This window comes from Ictidomys tridecemlineatus, chromosome 6 (genome assembly GCF_052094955.1).
Source record: "Ictidomys tridecemlineatus isolate mIctTri1 chromosome 6, mIctTri1.hap1, whole genome shotgun sequence".
NCBI lineage: Eukaryota > Metazoa > Chordata > Mammalia > Rodentia > Sciuridae > Ictidomys > Ictidomys tridecemlineatus.
In genome coordinates, this window is record NC_135482.1 from 40,501,118 (window position 1) to 40,528,494 (window position 27,377).

General features: G+C 37.4%; 1 long non-coding RNA gene across 1 annotated transcript in view; it reads left to right on the forward strand.

The window, feature by feature from the left end:
- The window catches only part of LOC120888267 (uncharacterized), a 107,839-nt gene that overhangs the window by 35,317 nt on the left and 45,145 nt on the right, over positions 1 to 27,377 (forward strand). The window contains exon 2 of the long non-coding RNA XR_013440443.1: positions 10,261 to 10,390. This is a non-coding gene — a long non-coding RNA (uncharacterized LOC120888267). The remainder of the gene's footprint in view (positions 1 to 10,260; positions 10,391 to 27,377) is intronic.

Sequence of the window (27,377 nt, forward strand, 5' to 3'; positions counted from 1 at the left end):
CTTACTTGGTGTGCAGTGAAATCTACATACATATATCTGGGCACACCGAAGTGTTGACTGTTGAGTGAGAAAATAGGAACACTTTCGCTTTTCTTATAACCACTTAGTGTGCTACTGCAGTATACTGCCAGGTAAAAGGCGGTGGAATCTTGAAGTAGAACCATCAAGACTTGCTAATTGCTTGGAGACAGGCTGTAAGAGGAAGGCACTAATAAAAAAAAAAAGGAAGGGAAGGAATAATAAAAGATAACTTCTAGGTTTTTGCCTATATAACTAGAAGAATGGTGATAATACTGTTTGAGATGGAAGACTTCGGGGTGAGCTGATTCTATAGGAGGTAGAGATGAGAGAGGGAATCAGCAGTTTTATTTTGAACGTGCTAAATTTGAGATGCCAATTGGATATTAAAGTTGAGATATCAAGTGGGAAGTTAGTTTCATGGAATTCAGGAGAGAGGCTGGGTTCTGAAAATACAGATTTGGAGGTTTTCAGCATGTGGATGGTATCTAAGAGATCAACAAGGACTGAATGTGGACAGAGAAGAGGTTCTGGGACTGAGTCCTGCAGCTCTCTGGTGACGACGAGGCCTTGTTCATCTGGAATGGCATATCCTTTTTCACCAATACTCAGGCAAAGCTGTGAGCTTTGTTCTCCAGGGGAATAGAGTTCACTGCCTACTCAGTTTGTTCAGGTACTTTATCCAGGGAGAGAGGAAACAAAGTATAGTTTCTGTTTTTCTAATTGAATATAAAACTCTTAGCAGAGGAAACTTTAAAGGGGAATTATGCTGAGTTCCGGTGAGATTTGCATAGATGAGCATCTGGGACTGGGGGCCTCTATAGGATGCGTAAAGTGGAAATGAGTATCTATCAACATGTTCCAAGGAAAAAAGACCTCTTCCCAGATGAACCCCTACATCACATTTTCATTGGCAGTATTTCAGAAAACCAAAAATTGTAGATGTTAAAAGGCTTAAAAATAGCAATAAAATAATGAAATAAGATAGAACAGTTAAAGATAAACTGATATGAGAGAGTAGGTTAAATTAATGACTCCCAATAAATAAATAAATCCCCCCAAGATAAATCCTCCCAAATACGCCAGAAAATAAAGGCAGCAAGTGAACCGTGGGCTAAAAACAATTAAGATAAACTTTAAAGTCAGAGAGAATAAAAGAATAAACAAGTAATTTTAAAAAAGTAAACAATGATTTCAAAACACAGGAGATGAGCCAATCAATACCAGCTGAAATAAATTAGCAGTAAGCACAAGTTCCAAAGATCAGTCAAGAGAGTCCTTGAGCTAGGGTCAAAATCTGTAACATGTTTCTCTTTCTGAGACCCTGGCCCAAAGGCTGCTGTCTTCAGGCTGAGCAGGGGCCTTGATTTTTACCTTGTACCCCTTCTCTCTGATTCAGGGCATCTCTTCTCTTGGGCTCTATTGAAGATCATCTCCCCACTCCTGTGTCCCTGCTAGCTATCTTTCTCAGATATGACTCTTCACTTCAGGCAAGCACCTGACCCAAGTTGGCTCAATCAGAATCTCTTTCCTAGAAATCTGTATTTGGAACGGAGACTCATCAGTTTGGACTAGCCTCTTTAATAACAATAACAGTAACGTGAAAGAATTAATATTTATTGAAGATTTATGTGATGAACATTGATCTTTATGTGTTTTCTCAAATTAATTTTAGAACTTTATAAATGCTATTATTGATGAGGAAACTGAGGCCCCAGAGGTGAAATAATTTGCCCAATGTCACACAGCCAGTAGCTGGCAGAGTTAGTATTTAGAGTCACCTCTGACTCTGGAGCCCATATTCTTAGCTTCATGTGATACTGCCTCTTTAGGACACGTATATAAAATTGAGAACAGTGAGGTGGCCATCTTTTGCCCTCCATGTGAACAGAGATCAGAGAATCAATCAATAATGCATAGTAGGATCTTCCATGATTAAATGTTTATGTCACCCTCCAAACTTTTGCATTGCAATCCTAAACCCCAAGGCATTAATGTTTGGAGATGAGAATTTGGGGTAGTGATGAGGTGATCAAAAGGCATCATAAATGGAATTAGGCACTTATAAAAGAGACATCGGAAAAATTGCTAGTCCCTTTCACCATGTGAAGTTACAGAGAGATGTCTTCACCAGGCACTCTGCCAGTTCCTTGATCTTGGACTTCCCATCCTCCGGAACTGTGGGAAATTTTTCATGAGCAAACTAGTCTGAGGAATTTTGATAGAGAAGCCTTAATGGACTGAGATATAAATCAAGATGGAAAGGGGATGTCCCTAAACTCTTCTTTTGCATGGGCTCTGTCCTACCACTACATGTCATGAGCCCTGCATCCCCAAAATATATTTCCACATTTTAGGGTTCAGATAATTCAGTTGAAATTTGGATCCTGCAATCATGGATCCTAACCAATACTAGTACCACCCCTTGATATGAGCAAAGCAGAACCTTCAAGTTCCAAGCTTCCCTTAAATGCCACACTTCTGATTGAGGAAGAGAGAGAGAGAGAGAGAGAGAGAGAGAGAGAGAGAGAGAGAGAGAGAGAGAGAGAGAGAGAGAAGGCTCGTGGGCTCTCCTGTTTGACTGTCAATTCCCTTTCTCTATCACCCTTATCCTAAATATGGGTCTTTTAAGTACAAAGGTAGCTAATAGGTTTTTTTTTTCTAAAAGCACTTTAAATTTTTTACAAATGCCAGCTCTTAAATATTTATTTAGGCAAATGAATATGATGATGTTTGTATAATTTCTTTATATAAATGTGACTTCTTCCTAAAGTATGTACTTAGGAATGGTTAAAAGACTAACTATCCCTATTTGCTGACAACATGATTCTATATTAAGAAGACCCAAAAAACTCTATTAGAAAACATCTAGAACTTTTAAACAAATTCAGCAAAGTAGCAGGACATAAAATTAACACCCATAAATCAATTGCATTCCTATACATCAATGATGAATTAACAGAAATTAGGAAAACTATCCCATATACACAATAGCCTCAAAAAAGAAAAAAAAGAAAAGAAACCTTTGGGAATCAATCTAACAATAGAGGTGAAAGACCTCTACAAGAAAATAATAGAACACTAAAGAAAAAAATTGCAGAAGACAAAGACGGAAAGATCTCCCATGTTCTTGGATAGGCAGAATTTATATTGTCAAAATGACCATACTATGAAAAGCACTATACAGATTTAATGCAGTTCCTATTAAAATTCCAATAAATTCCTATTAAAAGGTCTAGTATTGTGATGCCTCCTGCTTCACTTTTCTCGCTAAGGATTGTTTTGACTATTCTGGGCCTCTTATTTTTTCCAAATGAATTTCATGCCTGCCTCTTCTATTTCTATGAAGAATGTCATATTGGAACTATAGTAACGTCATTAATAGGAGCTATAGTAACAAAAACAGACTGGAAGATCAATGGAACAGAATAGAAGACACAGAGAGAAACCCACATAATTACAGTTATCTCATACTAGACAAAGGCTCCATAAACTATTTTGGAGAAAAGACAGCCTCTTCAACAAGTGGTGCTGGGAAAACTGGAAATTCATATATAACAAAATGAAATCAGACCCCTATCTCTCACCCTGAGCAAAACTCAAAGTGCATCAATGACCTAGGCATTGGACAAGAGACCATCTGCCTACTAGAAGAAAAAGTGGGCCCAGTTCTTCATCATATCAGCTTAGGAACCAACTTCCTCAACAAGGCTCCTAAAGTGCAAGAAGTAAAATAAAGAATCAATAAATGGGATGGTAGCAAACTAAAAAGCTTCTTCACAGCAAAGAAAATAATCAAGCATATGAAGAGAGAGCCTACAGAATTGGAGGAAAATTTTTGCCACCTGCACCTAAGATAGAGCATTAATCTCCAGGATATATGAAGAACTCAAAAAAAATTTAACATAAAAAAATCCAAATAACCCAATTAATAAATGGGCAAAAGAACTGAATAAATACTTCACAGAAGAAGAAATACAATCAGTCAATAAGTATGTGAAAAAAATGTTCAACATCTCTAGAATTAGAGAAATACAAATTAAAAACACACTGAGATCCCATCTCCCTCCAGTCAGAATGGCAATTATCAACAACATAAGCAACAATAAATGTTGGCTAGGATGTGGGAAAAAAAGGTACACTCATACATTGTTGGTGGAACTGCAAATTGGTACAACCACTACGGAAAGCAGTATAGAGATTCCTCAGAAAACTTGGAATGGAACCACTATTTGTCCCAGTTATCCCACTCCTCAGTTTATACCCAAGGACTTAAAATCAGTATACTACAGTGATGCAACCACATCAATATTTATAGCAGCCCAATTCACAATAGCCAAGCTATGGAACCAATATAGATACCCATCAACAGAAGAATAGATAAAGAAAATAGGATACACACACACACACACACACACACACACACACACACAATGGAGTATTACTCAACCATAAAGAAGAATGAAATTATGGCATTTACTGGTAAATGGATGGATCTGGAGCCTATCATGCTAAGTGAAATAAGCCGTTCGAAAAAAACCTAAGGCAGAATGTTTTCTCTGGTATGCGGATAATATATAATAAGGTGTGTGGGGGGAGAATAAAAATTCATTGTATTAGACAAAAGGGAATAAAGGGAAGGAGAGGGATGGAATAGGAAAGATAGTAGAATGAATTGGACATAACTTTCCTAGGTTCACATATGAAAATGTGGCCAGTGTAACTCTACATCATGTTCAACCACAAGAATGGGATACTAATTAGAATAAGTTATATTCCATGTATGTAAAATATGTCAAAATACATTCTACTGTTATGTATATCTAAAAAGAACAAATAAAAATATACTTCATCAGAAAGATCAATAAATGAAACACTATATACATTAAATAAAAAGAGAGACTATCTCCCAAAACCAAAAAGTCATATATGATTCCATTTACATGAAGTATCCAGAATAGATTTATCTAGGTATACATTATTAGTTGCCAGGAACTGGGGAGCAGGGAGAGTTAGGAGTAACTGCTTAATGGGCACAATATTTTATTTTGGAATGATGAAAATGTTTTGAAACGAGGCATAAGTGATGATTGCCTAGTATTATGAATGCACTAAATGATATGAACTGTTCCTTTTTTAATGGTTAATTTTGCAAATGGGCATTTCACCTTGTAAAATTTTTTATCTGTTCTTTTTAGATAAATCTATGACAGTGGGGTGTATTTTTACACACATATACAAGGAGTATAACTTATTCTAATTAGGATCCCTTTCTTGTGGTTATTTCTTAGGTATATATGTATATATCACTAGTGAAACTCCACATCATGAGTTTCTCCTCATGTATAAAAATATTAACAATAAAAAATTCTAAACTCTGAAAGCAAAAGTTATCTTCCATTTAAGTGGTAGACAACTGGGCTTGAGGTCATTGTGTTGGGGACTCTGGGACAATTCTTGATATGAGAGTGGGGGCCTCTTAACCATTGTCAAGTTACAATGGTTCCTTCATCGGAAGTGTAGGGCACAGAGCATGCTCACGGGAGGAGCATGGCACAGCAAGGCTTGCTTTGTTCTGTTCCCACAATATGGTCTGTGTGGATTATAACCAAGGATTTGAAGAGAATGAGGCAGTTCTCCAGTCTTCTGTATCCCTGTGTCTTTCATGAAGTCTTGAGTGCTGTGCTCTTGTGACTTGGTGTATCCCTGTTGCCTCGTTGAGTTATCACACCCTGTCAGTCAGTGGGAAAGAAATGCATGTTTTGGCCACTGCTGTAAATCATCTGAGGAATAAAATGAGAAGTAGGTTGACCTCCAGAGAGGATCGGATAATGTTCTCGGTGCTTGAAAATGGCAACATTCCTTCTACTGGTCTTTCAAAGATGAAAATTGTCTGAAAACTCTGCTTGGTATTTTAACCACCACAAAGGAGAGCATCTTCACCATCAAAGGATAAGAAAGCAACATGGCTGGGTAGTTCATAACCCACTTCAATCTAATGTATGAAATATGATATGTCAAGAGCTTTGTAATGTTGTGAACAACCAATAAAAAAAAAAAGAAAAAAAAAGAAAGCAACATGGCTGATTACTGAATGACATCTTGTGTATAAACAGAGGCTTTACTGGAAAATACCACTGTGGATGCCTGTTTCTTCCAGTTCTAAGTTTCTCAGTCATCCAAATACAAAAGGAATCATTTATTAATCTTTGAACTTGGCATAGAAAACGGACACTCCCTGATTTGGACCAACATTCTCCTAAAGTTATTTCCTTGTTAGTGTTCTTGGAAATTCCTTATGTACAAAGTTCAGGTGGCTTCTAATTCCTGACCAAACTTACATTTATCAAAAAAAAATAATAATAATAATCTACGTGAGTAATAGGCTTTTAGAGCTAGAAGGCATGCAAGTTCTTCTTTTGCAGGGAGGAATGCAGAAAATGAGGTTTAGAGAGGCTGACAGGCCTTGCGGGGGCAGAAGAAAAATAGTGGGCAGACACTCCATTACCTGATGGCACATGCCTTCATTACCCACAGAGGCAGCCCTCTGGGTCTTTAAGGAGCAAATATTTTAACTGAGAGAAAAATGAAGATATTGAGGGGATTAATGTCTACTTTACTACCAAAAGAAGGACTATTTTGCATTACCACAATCAGCCATGCGTTTCCTACGATCATAAAGCTTTCAGGTCTTTTCAGGGTTTACTCTACTTCCTGCTTTCCCTGATGCATCACTTCTCAGGTGCCATTTCTTCTAAGAGGTTGTTTGGCCTCTGCCTTAACATTTGGAGTGACAGGAAACCTACTAGCTGGTAGGGTAGCACATTTCATTTATGTGTTTGTGGCTTATGTTGTTTATTTCTCATCACAGAAAATACGCCTGTGTCTCATAGTCGTCCTTCTTTTGCCACCGACAGAAATACAATTATCATATTGACAACAAGTCTGCATTCGGGTAATTGGAAATGATTTCATATACTATATATTTTCCTTAATCAAAATTTGTATAACCACAACTTCATTTTTCACTTTTACAGGTAGAAATTCAATATTATTTTTGATTATGGACCGTTTGGTTTGGGGATCATGAAGAGTTTAAGATTTAACCCTCACTCTTGGGCTCTAATTGCATGTTCTCGAACAACTTTGAATAAATCTAATTCAAATAAATCGGATTCCTCTCCCATAGGCAGTTCTTTTCATTGGTTTTTTTTTTTAAGCTATCATGTTTCTCTTAAAATTTGTCTTCTCCAAGGTAAACATCCTCAGCTCTTTCAATTGTTCCTCACAAGTTGTGGTTTCCAGACCCTTCACTAGATTGTTTGTCCTCTTCTGGATGCATCCCAGTTTGTCAATGTTCTTTGTAAAGTATGGTGCCAGAATTAATTGCTGTAATAACAATAACCATAATAATAATAACCACTACTTATTGACTGTCCGCAATGTTCCAGGAACTGGGCGAAAGGCTTAGCTCACTTAATCCTCACAAAACCCTCTTCTGTGTGTGTATTATCCTTATCATCCTTATCTTTTTAGAGGAGGAAGCCAGTTTTAATATGTTAACTGACTTTTCCAAGGTCACACAGTTGGGTAGGAAATAGCAAAACTGGGATTAAATTGCACTCTATTCTGAAACCACTTTAGAATGCTCCAATGTTTTCTGCCTATGTAAAATTTAGGGCTAAGATATTAAATTTTAGCAGGAACATTTTAAGATTTATATATCTTGTTTGGTGATCTCATGTTTATGGGAAGGATGACAGAGTTCAGATCTTCAGGATGGTCTTTAACATACCAATTTACTCATTTGTCAAATATTTATTGAGTGCCTGCTTCATGCCAGGTCCTTCTTTCCTGGGGCTGACATTCTATTGGGGGAGATAGACATCCTAGAAGCAAACAAATAAATCTGGTAATTTATAATAACTATAAGTGTCATAAAGAAAAGAAGAAAGTAATGTAATACAAACTGACCATGTTGGGGTAGGTATGAAGGAGAGACAAGACGAGACCTGGTGATCATGGGAGGCTTCTTGGAGGAGTCGACACCTGGTCTTGAACTGAAATGATGAGAAGAAACCAGCAACTTGAAATGTTGAGGAAAAAAACCTGCAAACTCAGAGTAATGGCAAGGGCGAAGTTCCTGGGACTAGATAAGCTAAGTGAGCTCTAGAGACAAACAGTTCTATCTGGCTAAAAGCAGAATAAGTGATGGAAGAGTGAGGGGGGACAACCTGAGTGACTGACAGAGACAGATCACAGAAAAAGACCTACAGCTCATGGTAAAATTTTTGGCATTTTTTTTCCAAGTGTAGTAAATTTATGCTGGGTTTTATGCGAGGCAGTGAATGGGGCCAATTCATGTTTTAAAAGATGACATCACTACAGTATGGAGAATGAATTATAAGAGGCAAGAATGAAAGCAGGGGAATGAGTCAGGAGACTATTGCAATGGTCCTAGTAGGAAATGACATGGTTCAGGGCAGGTGGTAGCTGATCCAATTGTGACTCAGATCAGGGGAAAGAAATGGATGAATTTAGAAAAAAAAAAATTTTTTTTAAAGTTGAACAAACATTTTGGGTAAATTAAATGCAGTGGGGTAAGAGAGAAAGAAATTGGTTTAACTCTTTTAATGTTGGATTGGAGGGAATGCTGTTTATATCTGGTACTAGGTGTAACATATACAGGGTATATATTGGTATACAGGCTGTTTATGTACATTAACTACTTTAATTCTCATAAGAATCCTATGATTTAGCTACTCTTTTCCCCAAACTATTTTACCAAAGAAACTGAGATTTAGATAAGCTGATTAGCTGCCTTGGTTACATAGGTGGTAAACAGGGAAGCCAGGGTTTGTACACAGGTGTGCTTGGCATCAAAAGTTTGTGCGCTTTATTCTGTGATACAATGCCATCTCTGGAACTCTGAAAGATGGAAAGATTGCAGCTTGACTATAAGGTGAGAGGTAGTTAAAGAATCCAAGGGCATACAGACTTACATGTGAGGACTCGTGCTATTACCAAGGGCTCAGTGCTGTGGGGCCTTCCTCTGGTTCCTTGAAAGGTTGTGCTGTAGGTTCCAAAACTATAAGGGGTGTAGGCACGGTGAGTGGCATCGGAAACAAATGAAATGATTAAGCAGATGGGAGAAAACGACTTCTGAGAAATGATTAAAAGATTGCAGCTTAGCTCAGTGATGACTAAAGAGGATATCAGCATACAAATATTCCATGGGAGGAAATATCTGGAAGAGGGTTTTTTTTTTTTCCAACTGAAAGTAGAAATAAATTACATGAAGGGACAAGCAAAGGGTACAGTTTGGTTCCTGAATCTGTTCTTTCCTTTAGGATATTGGTGACTTATCATGACTTTCTGTTTAAACTTTCTCATCTCAAAGAAATGAGGTGTGAGAAATGAAAACCAGGTAGTGTTAAGGTAGAAAGGCATCAAAATTCCACAGAAGACGGTCCTTCCTCTTGGTAGTTCTTCATTTGATAAATACCTATTGGCCTTTTATTTTGCATAAGACATAGGAAAGAGGAAAAATTGAGAGCCAAAATAAGGGTTTCCATTTTGAATATTTCTATTTTATGAAGTGATCTAATTTTTATGGGACGACTATTATAATGACAATTCCTTCCCAGTAACTGCCCGGCTGGGATCAGAATTGCTCAAACACCGAAACATATTAGCTATCATAGTGTTCTGGAGGCTGGAGAGAAAAGGTAATCTTGGTGCCTGGTATCCCCATTGCCTGAATACTGCTCTAAAGAATGAGAAGGCTTATGTTTCAAATAAAGCTAGTTATTTCCTTGCATTTGCAACAATGTGTGTTTGTCTGCACATTTGCTAGTGAAATAAGAGAACATGGCTGCTTGATAACACAGGGACAACTGTCCGTTCCATTGGGTGCATTATCTTCCCGTATATGGGATGAAAATTATGTCTATCAGTCTGCAAAGTCAGGGAGCCTTGGTTTATCAGCTACATCCGGGTTGCACACAAAAGCTAAAGCCACCAAGGGAAAAGGCTTCTTGAAAAGCACACCTGTCCTTTTCAGACATTTTTTTGAAGTATCATATTCATTTTCTGATGTTTTTGGCTTTGTGCCCTTGCTTCTCTTGCACAATTGGGAGGCTGTCCTGTGGCCTGAAGGTTAAAGAGAAATCCAAGTGAATGTGTCCTCTTAATGGGCTTTGAATGCACTCCCAAACGACACATTATTTTTTTCCTTTTCAGGCTTACTTATAAAAGTTACACCTGCAAAAATGGGACAAAGTCCAGTGAGGAAGGATAGAACATTTTGCCTGAATGTGCAAAAAATGAGTGGGGTGTCGTCTGCATTCCTGCAGGCCTGAGCAGCCTCGTGGTAAGTGAGCGTTTGTTTCCTGTGCAGTGTCTTTGAGTTGAAAATGAGTCACACACTCGTGGAAAGAATAGTCCCATCTTCCTTTGTCTAGCTCTGTATGCTTTTGTGGTTACTGAAATTGTCTTAATGGAAAGCTTGATTGTTCCCCCTTTTTGAGGCAGTTTATTAGAATTTATTTTTAAGCTAGAATAAGATGACTTTAAATACATTGTTCTTGATTCATAAGTTGATTCACAGACAGTGTATACAATTACAGGAAATTTCTGTGCCGAAAAGTATTTTAGGTTCATCTAGTCTGTTGGAAGCATACACTGGTTTCCAAGTGTTTGAACTATAGTAGTTTTGTACCAGTCCTTGTGCTATTGTTTCTCGTAGATGATTCCTAATCCACATAACATTCCTAATCCCCAAATGGCAGTATCAGTAGCCCCCTTTTATGGCCGAGGAATACAAGAGTAGGAGAGATGAGATAACTGGCTGGCAGTCACAGAGCTGATCGTTGAGTAAAAGTGGATTCAAACCTGTTTCTACCTAACTTCAGTCTGCACTCCCTCCATTATGACACCTTGCTCTCTGAAGGTCATTTTTTTATTTTATTTTTTTCAAATTCTTCTTACAGAGAGGTAGGTCATAATGTAAAAAGACTAACAATCATTTCCTCTTATATTTGTAGAAGAAAAGTATTTAATAGATTAGAAAACATTTCCATTCTTTCCAGGGTGTGCAAAGAGGTTCAAACCTACTAGGGGACTAGATGAGTCTCCAGGATTCAGGGCCCTCTGATTCCGGTCTTGGCTTTTATGTTCTGCATGGCCTTGACCTTGCAACTCCCAGGTCCCAGGCATTTGAAAGGTAGAAAAAAAGCTATGGATCACATTCCTATGAGGCTTCTACAAAAAATTCCAGACTTCTGGAAAGAAGGAAAGGACACCAGAGAAGATACATTTAATGGGGAATGGAGGAAATGCTGGGGGAGTTCTCAAAAGGCAAACATCTGAAAAGTGTCAGCAAAGGCTGAGGTAAATGAAATTGTTGCTGAACAATCTATAATCATAAATAATTTCAGAAAATCTGACTGAGTTTTTGACACGTTACGGCCAAATACCTGGTTATTATGGGTGATTTCAGATATCTTCCTCTCCTTTCCTCCTACAAACTAGAGAGTGACACACTTCTGAGGAGCTGACTGTTTAAACTCCAGATTTTCATGCATGTTACTTTTTGTTATTCTCTTTTTTTCCTTTTTATTTTTAAATTTATTTTAATTAGTTATACATGACAGTAGAATGCATTTTGATCCATTGTACACAAATGGAGCACAATTTCTTATTCTTCTGACTGTGCATGGTATAGAGTTACACCAGTAGTGTGATCATACATGTACATAGGGTAATAATGTCCGTCTCATTTCACTGATCTTCCCATCCCCACAACCCATCCTCTCCCCTCACTCCCCTCTGCACAATCCAAAGTTCCTTCATTCTTCCCTACATCCCACCCCCACATTATGGATCAGCATCTGCTTATCAGAGAAACCCATTTTGGCCTTTGGTTTGGGGGGTTTGGCTTATTTTGCTTAGCATGATATTCTCTAGCTGTATCCACATACCTGCAAATGCCATAATTTCACTGTTTTTGATTTGCTGTTTCATGTTCACACAGGAGGCATGGGGAGCCCTTGAGGAGGTGGAGCCTAGTGCCAGGAAATTATGTCATTGGGATCATTCCCTTGATGTAGATATTGGGGCCCTGGCTCTTCCTTCTCTCTTTCTCAGTTGCTGCTATAGAATATCGAGGGACAGCTTCTCCAGTCTGAGTATAGCATATATCTCTGATTTTGATCTGTTTGTACATCACCTTGGACTTATTCATTCTATGTCCCTTTTTTTCCTCCAGGGGTGATTTAGTACTTTCCTTTACTTGGTTTCTATTTTTGTAAGTTGACATTCACTTTGCTACCATGTCTGATTGAGAAGCAGACACTAGGCCAGCACAGCAAGCTGATGCAATGGCCACTCACCAGGAAACAGAAGAATTCCTTTCCATAGCAGTCAGACAGGGGAAAGGGCAGACCGTGCTCAGCTGGTCCTTGCCCATCCTTGTGCAACCAACAACACCTTCCTTGCAAGTGGCAAGGCCCATCCTCTATCTCACCTGCCACGTCTGTATTTTCTCCAAAAGCACTTCTGTGGGTAACATATGCAGCCTTCATTAGTTCCTCCAACCTTTTCTGACCTTTCACTCCTCTAGTATCCCAGGCAGATTCCCAGTCCCATTGTCAATGAGCACTTCCCTGATTACTTTGGAGCTTTTATCAGTTATAATGCTCTGTCAGAAAATACAAGTCATGCTGGCTTAAGCCATGAAGATTTGTTGGCTCCCTTAACTGGAAGTCCAGAAGTATTAGGCATCAGGACTGCTTTGATTCAGTGGCATAGTTGCCTCATCAAGAGGCGCAGCTTCATGCTAAAGCTGCTGTGCTCTGGTCCCAGCAGAGCAGCTGTTAACTCCCAGGTCTGCATACTTCTGCTTCTTGAAGAATCAGCAAACCCTTTCTCCTGTTTGGTTGCCTGAGCATGTGGGGCCAGATGGTATCAGTACTCTGATTTTGTTAGAGTATGCCCTATTTTTGAAGCCAGGATTAAAATCAGCATCCCCCAATGCTCTTGGATTTTCCCTCCATGAGAACAATGCAGGTAAGAAAGGGGCCCTGGATGTAGGGGTGGCAATCTCAAGGTCCACTTCCTGTGTCAAATGCAATCACTGGTATACCTTGTCCTGCAGGTTCAAAACCCTCCATCTCTGATGTTGAGGGCCACAGCCCAGTGGGGATGACGCATGGCATTTTTTGCCAGAAGTAGTGGTTGAGAGGTGACGCTGGTGAGCCTTTAAGATGATGACTTTTGAGTTCTCTCGGAGTTCCCGTTGAGCTCTCACGGGGATTCCTGAAGAGTTCGCATTGGTTGGGGAAGTGCCGGAGGAAGGATTTCCAGTTGGTGGTTCCTGAAGGGGCCGCGTGGTGTTCTGGAGAGTTCCCAGGGATGTGTGTGGAGTGTGCTGGTGGAGTTCAGAAATAAAGTTTGTTCCTGCTTGAGTGGCTCGTGATTTGTGCCCAGCCAGACTGTGGCACTCTGGGATGAATTCCAGCCTTTTCTAGGTATATTAGATATGTCTTTAGATACAGTTTGGGTCCACTTGAAAATGGTTTGATTTCTATTGCCACATACTGATTCTTACATAGGTATTGCTTTCTGGTGACACTTATCCTTCATCTGTTTATGTCCATTTCATGGACTGATCACTTCATGCCCCACTACCTGGATTTCCTGAAGGTTCTGGGAACAGAAATTAAAATATAAGATCCAGTCCTCACTTAAGAGAGAAGATTTAAAAAAAAAAAAAAACATACTATTTTCAAGAATGGTTAGAAACTGAATTGTCGCAAATGAGAATGTCTTCCAAATTTCAGTGGACTGACAGAAGTGTGGTAGACCTGGCTGATACTGGCTCAGGAAAGCTGATCATTGACTTTTCAAGGATTTTGAGAGCTGGTTGTTGAACACAAATGCTATTAAAAATTGAAGTATGTTAATTCACAATTAAGCCAATTTTGTTTAAAATATAATTACTCCAAACCCATTATTTCCAATTATTTTGCCACATTTTCCCATATGCTCTTGGCTCTTTTTATCTCTTGCATATGTGTGTGGAGATACCATGTGGTAGTGTGTTGTGCAACCCTTGCCTATTCCATGTTCTGTGACATCATGTAGCTGGCTGGAAATTGACTAATATGGTGACATTTGTACCATAGAAATTGGCAGACACTATAAATTAAATTGGGGCTTGTAGGTTACTAAGACTTAACAGCTGGTTTTCCAAATGTAAAATAAGAAACGATAGCAGTATATACATGATTAGCTTGGAGTGAGGTTGTAATGATATAATTCATATAAAGAATCTGTGACTATCTTCTCTGCCTTGTTAATATGAAAATATTAAACATCATGTAATCTCTAACTGATGATTCATGGCACTCCTTAAAATATAAAGTAATATTACACAGTAAGATTGGTAGAGATAAAGACCTGTGGGTCATAGGATAGAATGACATTATCACTCAACTCCAGTGTGTGACCAATGTACCTCTCCCTCCAGCCCATGACTTTGGAAAGGTCCTGCTACCACACCAACTCTCTCATGGACTTCTGATGAACTTTCATCTGCCTCTACCTTCCTTCCTTCTACCTTTCACTTCCAACACTTGCTAAAGGTGAACTATGCATTGGACTTCAAAGGCCATTGAGGTACCCCCCTGGCTTTAAATTTGAGAGTCAATTGCCACCTCTCTATTTGCAGTGTGATTGCTGTTTTTATACCACCCCACCATAGAAGGCCTGTGCTACATCATCCCTCATCATCCTTGCATCTTTCTTTGCTTAGATTCATTTTCTCTTGCTTTTTTTTAAATGCCTTAAAGATTCCTCCTGCTTTCAGCACAAAATAGAGATCATTTTGAAGTGCTAGCAGTCATTCTTCTGTTTGTTTGATTCATTCATTGAAACTGTTTATTAAACCCCTGCTGTATTTAGAGTGCATGTACATGATACATATTTGGACTGAAAATTAGCTTGTTTAAAGTTGTGGAAAGGAGTTATAAATACACAGATATGGGAATAATAAAAGAAAAAGAAAGGAGATCACAGCTCATAGAGGGGAAGGTAGGAGAGACACAACTGGTCTAAAGTATCTTCCTTGTATGTGATTTGGGGAACTTTCTAATGCTTTGTGAAGGCTTGGCGATGTTGATTTTTTTCTAACCATCTTATGTTGTAATTTCATGAAGGAAAGAGGTAATTGTATTAGCCCAACCTCATTTCACTCCTAATGAATACATGTACTTACAGGCAGCTCATGGTTAAAACAGTTTGCAACAGATCATTGTTGAATGGAAGAATTAATAATTAATCCATGACTTGATTTGAAGATTATAGGGCTTCTATTGAGGAAAATCCCAATTACATTTTTAGAGATTCATATAAATGCAGGGGTGAAAAATACTTTAAGAGGTATTTGGTCTAGTGCTTTCCAAATCAGGTTATATATCAGAATAGAATGGGGGTGCATTGGTGTGGGATGTCTTTAGAATGCAGACTCCTGACCTCCACTTCAGACAAACCAAAGTAACGTGTGTGTGTGTGTGTGTGTGTGTGTGTGTGTGTGTGTGTTATGAATCCTGATGAACTACCAGGTTTGTGACCCACAAGGTCTGACTTTATCTAGTGTCTGATGACTCCTTCATAAGATTGTAATAGTAACATCTTTGCAGGCACTTTGTATGCTACAAGGCTTCAGAATCCTCAGGTATATCTTTGTTCTCTAGGGCCAAGTGAAACAACCTGTGTTATTTCTCTACATTTCTGATCCTGGGGGCCAGAGGGAGGGATTTTTTGCTTGCTTGAGTCTTTTTATGATTTTTTTTTTTAAATTCTCCAGACTATACCTGTCTCTCAAGCTTGCAGTGTTATCTGGTTTTCTCCCCTGCTCATTGATAACAAAAAAAACCACTAGGATAGGCATTTACGAAAGTTTGGGGCATTTTATTCAGTAAGTATGTGTTAAGAATCATCCATGGCAGACAAATGTGCTAACAGTACAAATGTAAGCTCCCCATAAACAAAAAACAAAATTAAACACAAATTTAAAAATTAACAAAATTAAATCCTTACTCTCAAAAAGCATGCAGTCAATTGGCTGATATGCATATTATTAATCTAATAACTACAGAAAATATGTATAAAATTACAGCTGAGGGAGATGGAACATCCAGAAACATAAGAGATGACCTCCCCAAAGAATGTGCTAGTCCTGTAAATAGTTTCAGCTTAAATATTTCTTCTTTGGGGAGGTCATCTCTTATGTTTCAAATTGAGTCAATTCCTTTTATTATTCTTACTGCATCATGTACCTCCCCTTTATAACATTTCTGGATGTTCCATCTCCCTCAGCTGTAATGTTCCATCTTTAATCAAACTTAGGGAGCTTTAACCCTGAGCCACGTATACAAAAGCATAAAGCAGATGGAAGAGTGGAGATATAGAACATCTGATTCTCTTTTAACATCTGCATTCCAGTAAATGATGACCTCAAAGAGTTCCCCCAAGCTAGAGATCCATATTCCATTTATATCAGTGAAACTGAAGGGCCAAGTCAAATCATTTTTTCAAAATAAGGGTATGTCTATCTAGATGTGAAACCAAATATTCATCTCTTAAGAGCAGAAAATTTCTTGTTTTTTTTTCAATAATAGTAACATTTTATGGGAACCAACATTTAAGTTCTACTAAAATTAAAATCCTAGGGTTTAGCTTTAAGAAACAGATTGGCTAATGCTCACTGCAGAAAGAGCAACCCACAAGGTCATAATCCATTCTTTGGCTTATCTCCTACCAAGAATAGAAGGCTCCTGTCATCAAATGTGGCATCTATATACATTCAAATATTGTGTCTCTACTTTGGGGGTTTAAGTCAAACATCATTCAAGAGAAATATGGCTTTGAAAACCCCAAGATTCTGCCTGACCTTTTCCTCAAGAGTGCCAATGGTCATTACTTTGAGGCCAGGCTTGTGCTTTTGTGGGGCTCTATACTGAGCCCGTATCTTGGAGATAGAAGAAGTGCCTTGTTGGTTTAGCATATAGGACATTTTAGAAATATGTTTATTAAAGGAGCTCAATTTGCCTTCCCCAGTATAACACAAGTCAGGGCAGAACATTTGTACTACTACAAGATGAATATGGGTACAAGAAGATCAACAATAAACGGTTCTACCACACAGCCCACAGCCATGTACTTCTCATGAAAGAGGTAAAGCAGATTTCTAGATCCTCAGGACAAGGAGAGCTGCAGGATTGCTCTTCTTTGGTTCTGTTCCTATATTAATAGTATTAAAGGAAGATAAAGGACACATTGCCCTCACAGAGTCCCTTCCTGCACAATAAACATCTGGGCAAAATGCTTTCTGATCTGCACCAAGTCCCTCTGATCACCCTCAGAGGGAGTTCCACGTGGGAACACTTGCAGAATATTTGATAACTAACTGTGCTGTGGTTTGCAAATATGTGATGCATACCCAAGAAAGAAAACTTAGCCTTTGCATTCTGGGAATTGACTGACCTAATTATCTATTCAGACCTTTCATCATAAGAAAATAATTTCTTCCTCTCTCAGCCTCACTAACGGAACAAATGAGAAAACAGGAGACTGCAGTAAAGAGTTGAATGAATCACACTGGGGTATAAACTTCAGTTACCACTTTAAACTAATTAAAGGATAAGGCAGATTTTTGAAGTGTAAAAATTCTGATGAAGGAACCTTTTTTAAAGAAATGCAATGATACTTTTGAACATGAATAATTACCATCAGTAATGACTGTAAACAATCAGAGGTCATCCCAGGCCTGCACAGAGGCAAAAGAAAGCCTGTTTGCAAATATGCACATTGCCTGCAGAACTTGTTGCTGAATTGTTTGGACAACTTTATGTTCTTTAAAAGCATGAAGCTTCTCTCTCTAAAAACAGTAAGATGAACAAAGATTCTGTGGGATCTAGAAGTTAGCAGCTTCTTTCATTCCACTCATTTGTTCAGCAAATATTTTTTAAGTACTTTCTCAGTGTAAGGCACTGTTTTGTGTGTGTGTGTGTGTGTGTGTGTGTGTGTGTGTGTGTGTGTGTGATGAAGATTCAGTACTAAACAAACATGAAAAAAAAATCCCATCTCTCATGGGAGCTTTGGGGTAAACAGGTGATAAATAAGTAAATAATTTAAATATTTGGTACTTAGATAGTGTTGAGTGATATGGAGAAAATAAATGGAAAGACTTGCAGTTTTAAATGGGATGGTTGAGCTAGGTAGACCTCTTTGAGAAAGTGACTTTTGAACAAAGACTTAAAGGTTATCGAGAAGCAAGGCATATACATACACATATGCTGGTGGGAGAACCAGCATTCCAAGATGTAAGAAGAGCCAGTACAAAGGCCTTAAGGTAGGAATGTATCGGGCAAGTACCCAAAGTGGTAAGAAAACTGGTGAAGATACAGTAGAGTAAGGGACATGGTAGAAGGGATAGTATAGATAAGGAGGAAATGGCCAACGCTGAGGGATTATAAAGATAGCATTGGTGTCTTGGACTCCGGAGGTGTAGGTAGTAAGAAGTCAATTTTATTTTTAGGTTAAAAATTAGATTAGGTCAAAGTTTCTAACCACTGGGCAATTTTGAGCTTGTGATGAGTCCTCAAATAATAACCACTTAAATAGTAGGTGGTAGGAATTAGCCTGAATGTCTAAAGTAGCAAATTTCATTCCTAGTCCAAACTGCTGATTGATTGTGACCTAATTAATAGAGAAGGCAATTGTTTCCCCTAAAAAGAAGCAGCAATTAGCTATGGGAATATTTAGAATTAGTATGAAAATATCTAAAAGTATTATAACCATTTAGTGTTAGTATTTCTGTTAAGATTTATGCATAATTAGTACCTTATATATTTGAGGAAGTCTACCATTTAAGAGTGATGATCATAGAACTTTGATTTCAAATGTATAATTGGATAATTGATTTTGATAAATATTATTAATATTATAGTACTAGAACATTAAAGGGACTCAAGTTTCATCATATTCATAAGGTTAATTTGATTTATTTAAAATTGCATAAATATTTTAGAAAAGTTTATTGATCAGAAATTTTAACTTAGAAGTAAATAGAATATATTAAATTTATAGACAATGCCTATAATTGAAGGTGTTTAGTTTATTAAGTTTGTAAGTAGAAACCAACTGACATTATTCAAATCCCCTTAACAAATGGTTGTAACTATTTACTTGATTTTCAGTTAGGATAAAGCTGAACATAAAAGCTCAAGGAAGATTAGATTTTTGGCACCTATAACATTAATAAAAGGATATTAATAAAATGTCCTGAAAAATCTTTTCTGCACACAAACCTGCAAAATTTTCCTTCACTGTACCTGACTGCTCTAGTTTACTAGGCATTCTGAATGCTCTACTCTTACTAAGTGGTTTGTAGAACTCCATTTTCTTTCTGTGTTCTTTTCACTACCTGTTTTAGTCAACTTTTTCTTCACTGTGACCAAAAGACCTGACAAGAACAATGTAGATGAAGGAAACGTTTATTTGAGCTCAGCGATGATGTCCGTGGTCTGCCTGTTGCATAGCTCTGGGCCTTAGGTGAAGAACAGCATCAGGGTAGAAAAGCTTGGCAGAGGAAGGCAGCTCAGGACAGGGCCACAGGAAGCAAGAGAGAGCTCTGCTCACTAGTGATAAAATATAGACTCTGAAACCACAGCCTACCTGCATATGGTTACCCCCAGTTAATCCATATCAGTGGATTAATCCACTGATGGGGTTCTAACTCTCATAATCTAATCATTTCACCTCTGAACCTTCTCCCCTCTGCACCACTTTTTTTTTATTGGTGCATTTTAGATGTACATAATGGTGGGATTTGTTGTTACATATTCACACATGCACACAGTACAATTTCTCCAGTGTTTCCCCTTTCCCTCCTTCCTCTCCCTGGTCCCTTTCCTTTATACTAATGATCTTCCGTCGATTTTCTTGAGATCCACCTCCTCCCAACCTTTTTTCACCTCTGAACCTTCTTGCTCTTGTGAGCTCTTAGAGGACACCACGTATCTGAATCATCACACTACCCTTTTTTCCACTCATACCTTCAGTTGCAGTATGAATTTTAATGAAATGACTTTTTAAGGGGGGGGGACCTTATTTCAGGTAGGATCCTGACCAAAGGCTGGGATGTGCCTGGGGTGGTGGGGGCCGGGTGGGGTGGGGCGAGCACAGTGTTCATGCTTCTTTTCCTGCATTCGGTAGACTTTCTTTTGTTAGTAATTATTCTTCTGGAAGACTGGAATGCAGCCCAGGCAGAAGTAATTTATAAGAGTGTAAGTTATGCACATCTCTTCTGAAGCGATTAGTCTTCCATTATGCACCCCATTTCCTAAAATTTATCATTTTACACCAAAAAAAAAAAAACCAACAGTCTACTTTGAATGATAAAGTACAGTGTGCTCCAGCTTATGTCAGGCTAATGAGATATCAAATAGAGGATAATGTTTATTCACCTGAATTAATTAGATAACCACATTGCTCCATTGGAAGAGAGAAGGTATTCTTAAAATGCCTTGAGAATTACTTCATAATCGACATCTAGTTTTGGTGTGTTTTAAAGCAAAGTCATTACATGCAATGAATTGTTTTTAGTTTTTATTTTTTACTTCAGAGTCATGTTTGAATTTGATTTCAGACCTTTTAGGACCTGGTTTGAAAGAATAAAAACAGACCTCTAGAATTTTTTGTTTGTTTATTGGTACATATTTGTTTCTCCCCCAACATATTAAGCAGAAGAAGAATCGTAAAAATCTATAACGATGAGCTTAAATGGTGCTTGAAGATTTATAAATTTAACTTTTATGTTCATTTTCTAATAGTTAGCTGTAGTTCCATATATATTTCATCAATTTATGATTTTTGACATTATAGATTTGATGACTTTTGGGGTTTTGTTTGTGTGTTTCCTTTTTCCCCCTCAGAGTAGCACTATCTAGTTAATATTTGTGGGAGAACAGGCAAAGAAGATAGCGAATGGAGAAAGTGCTACCTTAATGCATGCCTGTGAAATAAAATTTTGAAGGACTATGTATAGAGTAATTATTAAATATTCACATACTGAATGAAGGAGGTTTCTATTATAGCAAAATGCAAGATATTCCCAGAAGCTTCAGGGTACCTGCATATAGCAAAGGACTAGAAAGTTTAATGAAATTTCTCCTGGGTCACTCAAGAAATTTTGTGAGTAATGGAAAGAAAGCATAAAAAGTTTTGTTGATTTAAATGAAACACAATCACAAGATTGGACCACTGAGGAATTAGATCTTTTATGCCTCACAGAGAGATCTTTGATTCTGTGATGCAAGTTTTCAGTGCCTAATGCAATGCTTGGCTTATAGATGTTCGATTAATACCATTGATTGAATGTCGAACTGAATAACTTTCTGCTGTTCCCTAATTTGCATGTCTTCATTCCTGGAGGTGAATGTTTTCAGATTATCCTTTCTTTATCTTCTGCATATTCTGGCTCCACAATCAATATTATGTGATGATTAATTGCTATTAACCATCTGTTCAAGAATTTTTATAATAATACTGAACTTGTTTAACAGGCAAAAATTTCCTCTCAATATTGTTAAGAGGCATCTGTGTTAATAGCCCTTAAAAATTAGTAGTAACACAAAAAAAAGCTTGTTTATTATTAGACAAATTGATTGATCATCAGAAGTCCATATTGTGGATAACTGGAGGTTAATTTCACATTATTTAACATTATTTACTCATATGATTTGTATTCATATCTACTAGTCAATATTTTAGTGCTGGTGGTAGGGGGACAAAGAGTTTTGCAGGTACATGAGTGGAGGGTCCATATAATCAAGAGAGAATCCTTAGAGTACCAGATTATGTAGAGGCATGTGTATTTTCTGGAAGCATTCTGGAGGCTTCCTTTAATTTGGGACAAATAAGGTCATTTGTCCTTCCTTAACAGCTATATTTCACTGCGTAATCATCATCATTGCATCAACATATATTCAAGAATATACCATTCATCCTACTCTTGCAACAAAGATGGTTTAGTAGTAAATAATTTTTAAGTAATACTGGCACATTATTTTTAAAGTTTCATACAATGGTTAGATCTCACTTTTTTGGCAGAAAAAAAAGGCATAAAATCTGCAACAATTATGCAGTGAAATACGGTGCTCTAATTGTATTAGCTACTCTGATTCTCATATCTTAAATAGCTCAGTGGGAAAAGAGTGGGTGGTGACAAGGGCAGTGGAAGTGACATAAGGAGAAGGAATTGCAGTCGGGAGGGGAGGAGTGCTTGGGCTGGATGGCGCTGGGAGTGGAGACAAGGAGAATTAACACAGCCAAGTAAGCCTTTGGCTCTATTGTTCTATGCACTAGACTCATTACAAATGGCCAAGTCTCTGTTTCCCCACTAACATTCTTTAGCAATGACCTTGAGCCCTCCAACTTCACACTCTCTTGCTGTTCCCAGGTTACTGAGATTAGTGTGGAGCCAGATTGATTGTGGAGAGTTTGTATCACAATGAAATGCAAGTGATAGGGATTTTTTTGTTGTTGTTTCATTAAACCTATCACTTAGGGGTATAGTTAATCAGGTACTATCTGAATGTTGTTGTAGTAGTGTAGTTCGCACACTATTCTCACTATGAATTCTCTAATTTATAATCTCCCTAATACTTAAATCTGAATCTTACAAAAAGTTCCAAAAGACTTTTTTTTTTCTCTTTAACATCTATGAGCATGTTGTGTTTGGTAGCTTGAGGAATCAAACAATACCATAATGAAAATTTGTGATGAGAGACGTTCAGGATCTCTGACATTCACAGTTCTGAATATCTCAATATTTTTGATTTTCATTAAGAGCTTTTAACTAGTCCTTAGTTTTAGACTCACCCTAAATTCTTTGGGGTTTGAGGCTGGGTTTCTAGTTAAGGGTAATAGGATAGGAACTTGTAAGAAAGTCATTAGGTCTGAGATGTTGTAATGTGTTTATGACATATATCATGATTGAACTGATAAATGGTCAACAAACTAGGACTATTTGGATCGATTTGTGTTATGCTATGATTTTTGAAGGCTGGTATCCAAGGACAGCTGGGAAAAGGGGTTGAGGCCAGAGCATGGGAGGGACACTGGAGAGGGTGATATGCTTGCCACTTATACCCACACATTCTGAGCCCCTATCTTTTCATATAAATTTATTTTGAATAATAATAAATATACTCATGGCTTATAAATTTTAAAAATTTCCTCATAAAAATGGCTGGAGTTGCTTGAATAATAATGTATTGATTCTGTTTATTTAGGGTGTTTAACAATCTATTGTGTGCTCTAGCATTCTAACAGCTAACAGAACAAAATAACACACATTTTGCACTAAGGATTAGATTTTATTTTAAGTACCTGGAGACTAGGCTTTCTTTTAAAAATTGCTCATGTAATTTGTGCATATAGTTTTATAGTAGCAGCACTCTGAAGAGTTTTGTTCCCTTGATCCTCTTGGTGCTAGTTTCAATATAATGCACAAAAATCACTAAAGAGATTTTAATAACTATATCTGTTGGGATGTTTTCAGTAGCAAATGGTAAAAAAAAAAAAAATTAAACACCAACTGGTCTAGGAGATTTTTTGATTCACATTTCTAAAAATCCCAGAAGTAAAGCTGACTTTGCTTTGAGTTCTAGGCCTGGAATATATGTCAGTACTTCATCTATCAGATCAACTTCCTCCATTTTTAGGCAGGTTGATTTCAAATACTGAAATATGGCTTTTAGAAATTTACACTTATATCAATCCTTCACCACATCTCCCATCAAAAACAGTTTTCAAACAGTTGGAAACAGTCTCAATTTCTAATTCTTATCCAACTTAAACATGCATATCCCTGAGACTGCAATACTGACCAATTTGCAATTGTATGTGCAGTCTCAGGAGCTTGGGGTGTGGCCCGCCCCATCCAGACCACAGGACCTAGAGGGCTTGAAGAAGCTGGGATATTGTTGACAAAGTGGAAATGACTGCAGAATGGCAAGTACAACAAATATCTGTTTCAGTTATTTGTAACTTTTTGTTCCAAATGGCCATGTTTTGAATCAGCACTAAATGTCTGTGTTAGTAACTTCTTTTCCCGTTCAAAGGTCTTATAAAAAACAAAGCCAAAGTAAAATGCTATATTACAACAGCGAGATCAAAATATCAAAAATTGAAGTAGATGGTAGTCAAATTTGATATTCTCTTTGAGTTTTTCTTTTCTATTTTTCTTCCCTGTAAAACCCCAAAGGCACATATTTGATGGGTGGAGGAGTGTGACGGGATCACAGGGAAATAAACTACTGACATAACCACAAAAGTGTCTTCTTTTCTCTGTCCTCCTGCTTTTCCATGCAAAGAGTTACTGTTCATTACTAAAGAGAGTGAGGAATTTCATTGTGATAATTCACATGATTTTCGCTCAGTTCTGATCTTCTCTCTTCCATTTCAGCTTTTTTTTCTTTGCTGCCTTCTTGATCCTACCCCAGACTGGTTCAGGTTACTATTGGTATAAAGAAAATTAAGGAATCCTGCATTGAGAAGAGAAATGAAAAGTGGGCATCCTGGCTCTGGGATAATCTACATAAACATAAAATGGCGTTTTACTTCCCTCTGGATAGAAATAGATACCCCCTGCCCTCAACTGCCGGCAACAACAGGCGGACTGCAACCACATGACAGCCTGTGTGGCCTCTCCTATTATTCATAAGATAACTTTTCCTATAAATGAAATATTGGTATTTTAAAACCTCTGTTAACCATTGTTTTTTGATTTTGTATTTGTTCATCTTCCCCCTGAAAATGAATGATTTTTTTCTCTGGGCCTGACCCAAAGTTAGCGCTATTAATTACTATGAGATGAAAATTCCTGGATATGAAGAGAGAGCAAAACAAGCCAATTACAATTGATTTCTCTGTTACTTCTCTATTAAAAATAAATGTAACTATTAACAGTTTTGTGTCTGGAAATAGGAAACTAACTGTTGAAGCTACTCTGGTCCCTGAGCTCGTATTTTGGCTCATGTTGGGGTACATGAAAATAAAGGGCTGTCATAGTCTGCAGTTAGTCTCTGCAGGGAATTTATGGGGCATCTGACATAGTCTGCAAAGGAGGTTTTGCTCTTTTCACACTGGATCCCAGAGCCAGGAGTGCAAGTGTTGTGGCTGATGATGAAAAACACCAGAGCCTTGGCAGGGATAATTTCATTAGTCCATGTGTAGACAAGGACATAATCTTAGATTCTTCTACAAAGATATATGCTTTTCTTTAAATAATGTAGGAAGACAGAAGTCCATCAGAGATACTAGAATCTCTAAACAAAGGCATGGAATTTTCATAAATTATAAAACTATACTATTTTATATGCACGTAATAATCTATAATATTGACCAGTTAGTCACAATGTAAATTGTACAAAACCATGTGATTAATGGTTCCGCAATCAGAAAGTTGATTGGCCTCTATATCACTTTGCTTATTCTCCCTTTTTTTTTAAGGAATCATAATTTTTTAAAAAGGAAGAAACTAACGAATTGATGTCGTTAATAAATTGTATTTAACTAATATATGAAAAATAATTTTAAAATTGGCATGTAATAAATATAAAACATTAATTATTTTTCCCCTTGAACAAAATCTGGTGTGTATGTTATACTTATAACCCTTCCCAGTTTGGCATAGGTAATGTTTAAGGGCTCAATAGCCACATGTTTCCAGTTATCATTGCCAGTCTTTGTTTAGTGAGGGCCTCCTGAGAGCAAAGTATAGATGTGCTTTTATCTCGAGATGCAGTAGTTTTTAGCATGTCTTGCTTAGGAGCAATGATCACAAATCACTATGCTGTTCTCAAAAACGTCATTAACTGTCATATAGATAGGATGCTCAGCCATCAAAGTTGGTGTATGTGCTTATGTGTGTGAATCATTACCAGAAAGCTCCCATTACATCTATATTTTTTTCATACTGTTTCAGGGTTATTTTTTTGGGGGGGAGGGGTGAACAAGTTTGATATCTGCACCACTTACCTCTTTTTCAAAATAAGAGCCCCAACTAAGTGATTTCGGCCAATTGAAAAAAATAAAATAAAAAATCCTATTCAATATTTGCTCTCAGACTTGTGATCATGTTTTCTTAAATGTCATTAAAGAAACTGTTAAGGGAGAAGAGAAAGAGCATATCTATTTTTATGGTTTTGCTTTTAAACCTCATGGTTAATAAGGTTATGCCAGTTAGTCACAGTGTAAATCGTACAAAACCATGTGATTAATGGTTCCTCAATCAGAAAGTTGATTAGCCTCTATATCACTTTGCTTATTCTCCCTCTTTTTAAAAACCCTTATTTCCTGATAAATATTTTCACTGTGCTATGAAATCAAACAGGTTTAATTTTTACCATAATAATCTCTTAGATAAAGTACTCAGATAATGCATTGTAGTATGAAAATGTTGTTTAACGAATGTTATCTTTTTTGTTTCTAAATCTCAGTTTATACTGGAGAGTAAACATATAACAATATCTAAAGAGACATTAATAATGGTTTCAAGTTAAAATATAAATCACCTCTGCCATAATTAATCTTCTTTTTGAAAATGCTTGACAAGATTATTAATAATTTACCATCCCAATATTTATACATTTTACCTGTGGGTACCTATTGTCCAGAGCTGCCTGGATTTATTTTACCCTGCTACATAGTAACTTACCATAAACTTAGTGGCTTTCAACTGAATTTATTAAGTTATATATAGTTCATTCAGAAATCTGGGCAATGTGTAACTGGGTTCTCTGTTCAAGGTTGACTTGCAATGTTAAAATTAAGGTGTCAATTGGAGTTGGGGGTCTCATCTTAGACTTAGGGTCTGCTTTCAAATCTGTCTGGTGATTGGCAGAACTCATTTTCCTTTAGCTGTCAAACATATAGACTTTGTGTCTTTAAGATCTGCAGGAAAACTCTCTCATACTTCCAATCGCTCAGAAAGGGCATATTCCCTTTTAAAGGTTCAAGCCCACCAAGGATAATAACCCCTTGAATTAACTCAAAGTAAACTATTTAAGGTCCTGAATTACATCCCCTTAAGGCTTTTGACTAATGGTAGGTGTAACCCCAAGGAGTGGAGACGTGGAGGGGCCAGCAAAGGATTCTCCCTACCAAATTCCCCACGTGCTCTGAATTTCTTCTCTATATCTCCATAATCCTAGGGTAGTTTGAATAAAATTTGCATCCCTTAGTACACTCCCTCCTGTCAAAGCTGTAGGCATCCATTTTAGTTTTGA